An 8,553-nucleotide genomic window follows, 5' to 3' on the forward strand; every position below is an offset into this window, starting at 1 on the left:
ATGTACAAATGAAAGTTAGGGTTATAAGATGTACTGCAAAAAATTAGGTATAGAATTTTTTTAGTAATTTTTAGTATATTGGACAATTTAATTGTTTCCAGTGAAACTCTGAGTGGCCTATGTTTTGTCGCTGTGTTGATTAATTTCCGTTCCGGCAAATTTCAGGCGCTCGATATGTCCTTTTTAGCAAAGGCATGCCGGATTTTTTTCGTGAATTTTAGCATGACTTGTGCTAGAAAGTAGAAAATATCGAGTGCCCGTGATTTGCCAGAAAGGGAATTAATCAACATTCCGGCAGAACATAGGCCATTTTTATGTCATTGCTCCATATATGTAATGGGTTGACTTTCAGTCTGTCAATGCTACTTGAGTGTCCACCATATACTGTCGAAAGGGTCGCTTCCTCTTCCTTTTGCTCATGGTATACCTTGGTAATGCACGAGAGAAGGAGGGGAAGCGACCATCACCGATGGTCGAAATAACTATGAGGGGGTGTCCACCGTATACAATCGAAATAGAAGAGAAGAAGAATCCCGACTTTTGTTTTGGGGGTCGCTTCTCCTTCGTTCCCGTGTGCTAGACATTTTGGTGTAATGCACTCGAGGACGAAGGGAGGAGCGACCATCACCGACGGTCGAACATATCAGAGAGGGAGTGCCCGCCATATACACCACGTGAGATGAGAGTTTTCTAGAAAAGACTCGACAGACCGAAAGTCAACCCGTGATGAATAATAATGATCTGTTATCGTCAGTTCCTGGTAATTGTCGTTGATTTATAATCTTTAAAGTTTGAACCTAGGAAATGTCTGATGATGATAAGATCCCGGAGTGCGAGTACTGCTACGAGGACCGGGGTTTGTGCGACGGGGATCCTCACCTGCAAAATCATTGGTTTTTCACCGTGAAGCTGGAAGAGACCTTCGATGTTTGTACAGTATGCAACGACAAGCATTCCATCGTAATTAATCATCACTTGTGCTTCTTTGCTTCAACGTGTAATTTCTGTTTTTTAATTCGACTAGTACATCTCGTGCCATGCAAGACCGTATGTCTTGAAGAAGCTCGGTTTAAAAGACTTTGAGAATATGGAGACGAGGAGGGCTCACCTAAGGACTAAACATGGTTATGCGTTTCGGGTTAAGCTGTACAATGCGGTTAATCACTCCCGTTTCGGTTTCTCTAATTGGGAAGCTCTCTGCAAGGCATATGGATTTGAGGGGAATATGCAAATAACATTTGATATTCGTCCGAAGATGACGATATTGAAAATAATATCGACATCTGGGTGGATGTGGATATGCCTCCAGTTTTGCTTAAATGTGAGTTTGTCAAACTAATTTGTTAGGTTAAGTAATTTATATTGTTTTTAAAAATATTTGGTGTTCATCGCTACTAAACTTGTTTATTTATAATTGTCAGCTTATTTCTTATCTTCAAGAAATACTCGGAAGGTTGTAGACATGACATACTACAACAATGGCTCCGAGCTTAATCATGAGGAGAAAGGTTATCTTGTCTCATTCATAGATGATGCTGAGGCCTTTAAGACCAATCACTCTATCAACCCAAATTTTAGTGGATACGTGCCACTAGTCCATGAGTTGCATGATGGTAACTTCATTGCCAAAAGCTTGGTATGATTTTGTTAATGATGGAACCTCATTGCATACGTTCTTCTTAAGTAAACTACATTGCTAACTATATATGTTACTATTATGTTCTTCAACAGAGGATCCCGAAGGAGGTTGTGCCTGACATGATGTTTACCGAAGGTCATATGCATATGGTTAGCTTACGACCGACTCCGCCGAAGGCTTATCATAGTGCATACTCAATTTCTTTAAACGATGGAAGGTTCAATATCAAAGAATGGTGTAAAGTAATGAATGTGCACAAGCAACTAATTGGAGACAACATGAATGTGTGCAAGCCACAAGTTGGAGATAGGTGTATCTCCATTCTCCATTATGGACATGGACCGTTTTACCTGTTTTATGCTATTTTACCTAGGAGAGAGGAGTAGGTCCTAGGTATTAAGAACAATTAGTTAGTGTTGATTGTAACTATGATGATGATGAGGAGTGGTTATTATGTGCTACAATGTGTTAGAGTTAATGAGGAGGAGGAGGAGTTGTGATTATGACTACTATGATGATGATGAGGAGGAGGAGTTGTGATTATGACTAGTGACCAACTTGTTATAAGACACATGGACGATAATGATGATGATGAGGAGTTGTCATATGACTATGATGTATTATGATCATAAGTTGTTAATATTATGATTATGATGATGATGATGATGATGTGTTATTACATCATTGGGTGAAAGAACCGCGGATTAGATTCAGTGGATGGTTCCATCCACTTGATCTAATCCGTGGTTCTTTCACCCAATGATGTAATAACTCATTATGACTAGTGGTGATATAACAATCTCTAAATTGCTATTGTATGAAAACTTGTATAACGGTGTATGAACACGACATAAAAAATAGAAATGGAATACGTAATAATAGTAGTAGCATGGGGCGAAGCGGCGCTGCAAGTAATTAGCAGTAGCGTGTTCTCTGGCCCGCGCTACTGCTAACTGAGTTATCAGTAGTGCATTACAACCAACGCTACTACTAAATGTTAGCTGTAGCACCATAGCTGTAGCGCATGTCCTCGTGCTACTGCTAGGCCATTTACCCGCGCTACTAGTAGGGTTTTCCCTAGTAGTGCTACCTCTGGTCCCTCCGTCCGGTATGAAGCTCCTGGAACGACGCTCAAAGAGGTACAACGCACATCGCCATCATCGTCCGATCCCAAGGGAATCAAGGGTTTCCCCTGGACTTCCCCGTGTAGGGGAGCGAGTAGAATGCCTCAATGATGCCTTCTAGAAGGAAAAAACACATCCGCATGCGTCGCCATCGTTTGCCCCGGGTCACGACCGGCAACAGGGTCTTTACCCAATGTTGCACCACCAACCACACACTCAGGCTTGGAAAGAAACTGGCCATACCACCACCGTAGCCACAAGCCTGACGATCGCAAGCCCAATGTGCCCGATGAACGTCGCATCCACCTCCAGATCTAGATGTCCCACCCTGATACGCCACCCGTCGGGCCTTCCGGAGCCCAACGAGCACATGTGTTAGGGCATATTTCTCCCTTGATGGTTTTGGTGATTGATGACAATGCATTTGTGGACTAATCGTGTGCATTCAACATTTCAGATAATCTATCACATGGCACAAGAAGATTGGAGGCCCTCGTAGTTTTAAAGAGAAGACAGTTATTTTCCTACATTTCCTTTCGGTGGATTTGAGTCGTAGGAGAACCATACTATTAAGAGAGGGTCTGCTTCGAAAAGGTTTGGGTGGAATCAACACGTACACGTATTCATTTGCACCCTCGTTTCTTTCCCACATCGATGGAGTTGTTCCCCTTTTCCCTTTGTATTGATCCTAAAGGCCCTAAGCGGTCTAGTGCTGTGTGTGGTACCGCTATGTCTGGGGATGTAAGTTTTTGTGTCGGGTTGCATGGTAGTGGGACAGTAGCACGTCCGGTAGTACCACCCATGCACTACTGCTCCCCTTCAGGATTCGATGCATGCTCTCTTAGCAGCTGTAGGGCGGCAGTGGGAGAGCGGTAGTGCCGCTGTTGCGGGACTGCCTCTCCTCATCTGCCCTGCCCCACTGTCTTAGTACCCTGAGCTACAACCCCAGTGGTAGTACTGCTCCGGCGGCACTACGAGCTCGTGGTCTCACACCATTGCAGTACTCTATGTGCACCCCCCCTCCCGAGCGGTAGTACCGGTCCCCCGAGCGGTAGTACCGCTTGGTACAGCCTGAGAGCAAAGTAACAGTTGGAATCTTTCCCACTATATAAAGGGGGTCTTCTTCCCCATGAAGACTTACCTCTTCCTCTCCATTGTTGCTCAAAGCTCCATTTTCGCCCGATCTCTCTCCCTAGCCAATCAAACTTGTTGATTTTCTAGGGATTGGTTGAGAAGGCCCCGATCTACACTTCCACCAAGAGAAGTTTGATCCCCCCACTAATCCCTTGCAGATCTTGTTACTCTTGGGTGTTTGAGCATCCTAGACAGTTGAGGTCACCTCAGAGCCACAATCCATTATGGTGAAACTTTGTGATGGTGTTAGGAGCCTCCAATTCGGTTGTGGAGATTGCCCCAACTTTGTTTGTAAAGGTTCGGTCGCCTCCTTCATGGGTACCACTGGTGGAATCACGACATCTTGCATTGTGCGAGGACGTGAGGAGAATACGGTGGCCCTAGTGGCTTCTTGGGGAGCATTGTGCCTCCACATCGCTCCAACGGAGACATACTACCCCTCAAAGGGAAGGAACTTCAGTAACACATCCTCGTCTTCACCAGCTCCACTTGTGGTTAATTCTTACCTTTACTTTGTGCAAGTTTTACTTGTGTTGTGTCCCTTACTTGCTTGCTTTCTTGTGTTGTTGTCGTTGCTAGCATCATATAGGTTGCTCACCTAGTTGCATATCTAGACAACCTATTTGTCGCTAAACCTAATTTGTTAAGAAAAGCTAAAAATTGGTAGTTGCCTATTCACTCCTCAACCATATCGATCCTCTCAAAATGGTTGCCCGCCCTCATGCCGACACTTGTCGCCGCACCACCAACCCACCCAAAACACCCAAAACACCACCTCCAAGACGGTGTTGCCACTCTGCCGATCGCGCCCACCAGCCCCTCCCACTATGTTGCAGCTCTAGCTGCGCGCACACACTTCCTGGCGTACATAGAAAATCAAGCCATACAACCAGATCAACCGCATGTCAAGGTTAAAGTAAACATTACCAAAAAGATAGTACAACACTGACCAGCAGGAGGGAAGAACTTGATGGCGATAGTAAAGGTTTAAATTGGAGACAAGGAGTGGACGATGACAGCTAGGAAGTCTTTGTGCACGTGCCCCTAAGGACTAGTGCCCCGGAGCCGCACTCGTTGCCGTCGAATCCTTGAATCAATCCAAAAAACTTGACACCACATATATGTGTTGCATATGCATGATGAGAAATTCTAACTCACCGCCCCGAGGAGCTGACAGGAATCTACGTCGGCACTCCATCTATGATAACCCACAAGTATAGGGGATCGCAACAGTTTTTGAGGGTAGAATATTCAACTCAAATTTATTGATTCGACACAAGGGGAGCCAAAGAATACTTGTAAGTATTAGCAGTTGAGTTGTCAATTCAACCACACCTGGAGACTAATTATCTGTAGTAGCATGATCAGTAGCACAGTAGTATGATAATTTGGAGGTAGTGGTAATAGCAGCAACAGTAACGGTAACAGTAGCAGCAACAGTTTTGTAGCAGTTGTGAAAGTAGTAGCAATAGTAGTAACTTAGCAAGAACAATTATATGAGAAGCTCGTAGGAATTGGATTGGTGATAACGTTGGATAATATTCATCATATAACAGCCATAAACTAGGGAGGCACAGAACTAGCTCTAATTCATCAATGTAATGTAGGCATATATTCCGTAAATAGTCATACATGCTTATGGAAAAGAACTTGCATGACATCTTTTGACCTACCCTCCCGTGGCAGCGGGCTCCATAAGGAAACTAAGGGATATTAAGGCCTCCTTTTAATAGAGAACCGGAACAAAGCATTAACACATAGTGAATACATGAACTCCTCAGACTACGGTAATCACCGAAAGAATCCCAATTATTGTCACCTTGGGGTATGCGGATCATAACTCTTAGCAGGTACATATAAATTGCATGGTAGGATCAAGAACACAAATATATCCATGAAAACATAAAGGTTTCAAATCTGAAATCATGGCACTCGGGCCCTATTGACAAGCATTAAGCATAGCAAAGTCATAGCAACATCAATCTCAGAACATAGTGGACACTAGGGATCAAGCCCTAACAAAAAACTCGGTTACAGGATGAATCTCATCCAACCCATCACCGTCCAACAAACTTACTAAGAAATTACTCACTCCCGGCGGTGTTCATCATAAAATTGGTGATGGAGGATGGTTGATGATGACAAAGACGAAGACGGAAGATTCCCCTCTTCGGAGCCCCGAACGGACTCCAGATCTGGCCTCCCGATGAAGAACATGAGGGGACGGCGGCTCTGTATCGTAAAACACGATGAAACTTCTTCTCCTTTTTTTCTCGGGAAATAGGAAGTTATAGTATCCAGATTAGGGTCAGCGCAGCCACAAAGGCCCCACCACCCACCAGGGCATGCCCGGGGGAGGGGGGGTAGATGCACCTTGGTTCCTTGTGGGCACAGGATGGCCCCCCTCTACCGGATCTTGGCTCCAATATTGTTTATGCATTCCATAAAAAATCTCCAAAAAGTTTCGTCCAATTCTGAGAATTTTTATTCCTGCACAAAAACAACACCATGGTTGTTCTTCTTAAAACAATGTCAATCCGGGTTAGTTTCATACAAATAATGAAAATGAGAGTCCAAAACTGTAGCGACCAGACCTCAAACGGTCAAGTCTCTATGCATGAGTGTCATCCCTGGATCTGTAATACTGACACGCGAAATAATAACAGAGTTTCAATCACACACTTATTACATCGAGTCCTCATAAAGAGTATGATTACACAAATAAATCATGGCTGAAGGCCATCTAAACTAGATAACTGCGGAAGCTTCAAAGGTAAATGAGTCCATCAACTCCAACGGCATAGCTGAGTGCAAAACAACGACTTATCACACCTTATTCGTCGTCTGAGTAGTCTGCAACATAAGACGTTGCAGCCCGAAACGGGTCAGCACATGGAATATGCTGGCATAGTTTCACTTTAAAGCAATGATAATGCAAGAACTATATCTACATGCAATATTTGGCCGGTGGAGGCTGTAAGTTTCATGGTTTTGCATAAAGCTAGTTTTTCCCTACAACAAAGGAATAAATTTATTTAACTACTCCCAGGTTGCCCATTATTTGAGAAGGTAACCCCAACTCAAATCCCAATTAAAAATATCATCATTAACCCAACATCATAATTAATTAGACTAACGTGATGAGATCACATCAATAGATTCAAGTACTAGATACTCAATATGTCCATAACCGGGAACACGGCTAACCATGATTAGTTTATACACTCTGCAGAGGTTTGAGCACTTTTCCCCACAAGACTCGACCGCATCCATCATCGGATGATCGAGACATAGCCTTTCTGAAGCATTAACTCTTTACTCTGGGTAGACAGTACCACCTACATCCCTCTACATCTGCTAGTCTACCTCTTCAAGAGCTCACGCAACTTACTCAACTATGCCAGAGCCCATAATGGCTTGTGGCTGCACACAGAAGTTTCTAGCATGAATAATCTTATGATCCCTTTGAGCCTGGGTGGCAATCCATAGGATAATCACACGGTAACCTCGGGATTTCCAAAAACAGGCAACACTGGGTTCCCCAGGTGCCTCAACCAATCCACCCAGATGTGTATTAAAGTTGCCACCTTAATGTTGTCCATAATTAAAATAACTCTCAAACTTCCATGTGTGAATCACGATCCAATGCCCGTCTACGAGCATGGATAAGCAATAATAAGAATAACGTATATTCCTGGGGTGATCAAAAGGTATTAGGTTCCTACCTCAAGCACTACAACCAAAACCACATGTTCCCAATCCTACCAATGCAAATATTTGTGGGGCAGAATTAATGCATAGTAAAAACTGGGTATGAAGAGTATGATCAAAGTGTAACTTGCCTTGCTGACGATCTGCAAACTCTAGAGATTCGTAGTAACAAGCTTCGCACTCCGGGTAATCTACCATAGACAAACAATAGCATATACATAACCAATCACTCAAATGAAACACGAGAAAACTGAGAAAAGATCCAAATCAAACACAAAACAAGCAAACGGCTTAAACTAACAAGAGTCAAAACCTAATAGAAATATTAACATGTGAATTAGATCTTAACAATAGGTACATGTGATTAGCTACGATTTGCAAAAAAAATCAACTCAAACGGAGCAATAAAACTCAAAATACGAATGAAACAAGATCATTTACTAATCTGGACTAAAGTCAAAATTTTACAGTAGCAAAATCATGTTCAAGTTGGTTATCTATAAAGAGGCCTTCGAGACGAAGATTTTGGCGCTTATTTCATCTAATTTGGATAAGCGAGTAAAAAGTTATACTAGTTTAAAATCAGGGGCTGAATTGCGATAAAAATAATCGCGGATAAGTCCCTGGCCAAATGTAAAATAAAAAGAAAAGACTAACGAATGAACGTTCACTGTCTGAACCTAACCGGCGAATAACGTTTGTTAAAACGAAGGAACGAACGAACGTCCGCTAAATAAACTAAACCGACGAAAAACCGATCTAAGAAAATAAATTGCGAAACTAAAAAAAAACAACCGAGGTTAATAAAAAAACGACCGGTCAACGGGAGGGTCAATGGTGGCGGTTGCGGCGAGATCCGGCGCGGCGGCGGCGGCAGCACTGGTGCGGGGCGAGGTGGTGGTGGCGGCGGTGCACGTGGGGAACGGCTGCGACGGCGGAGCGCTG

The sequence above is a fragment of the Triticum dicoccoides genome, chromosome 2B (assembly GCF_002162155.2).
Source record: "Triticum dicoccoides isolate Atlit2015 ecotype Zavitan chromosome 2B, WEW_v2.0, whole genome shotgun sequence".
Classification (NCBI taxonomy): domain Eukaryota; kingdom Viridiplantae; phylum Streptophyta; class Magnoliopsida; order Poales; family Poaceae; genus Triticum; species Triticum dicoccoides.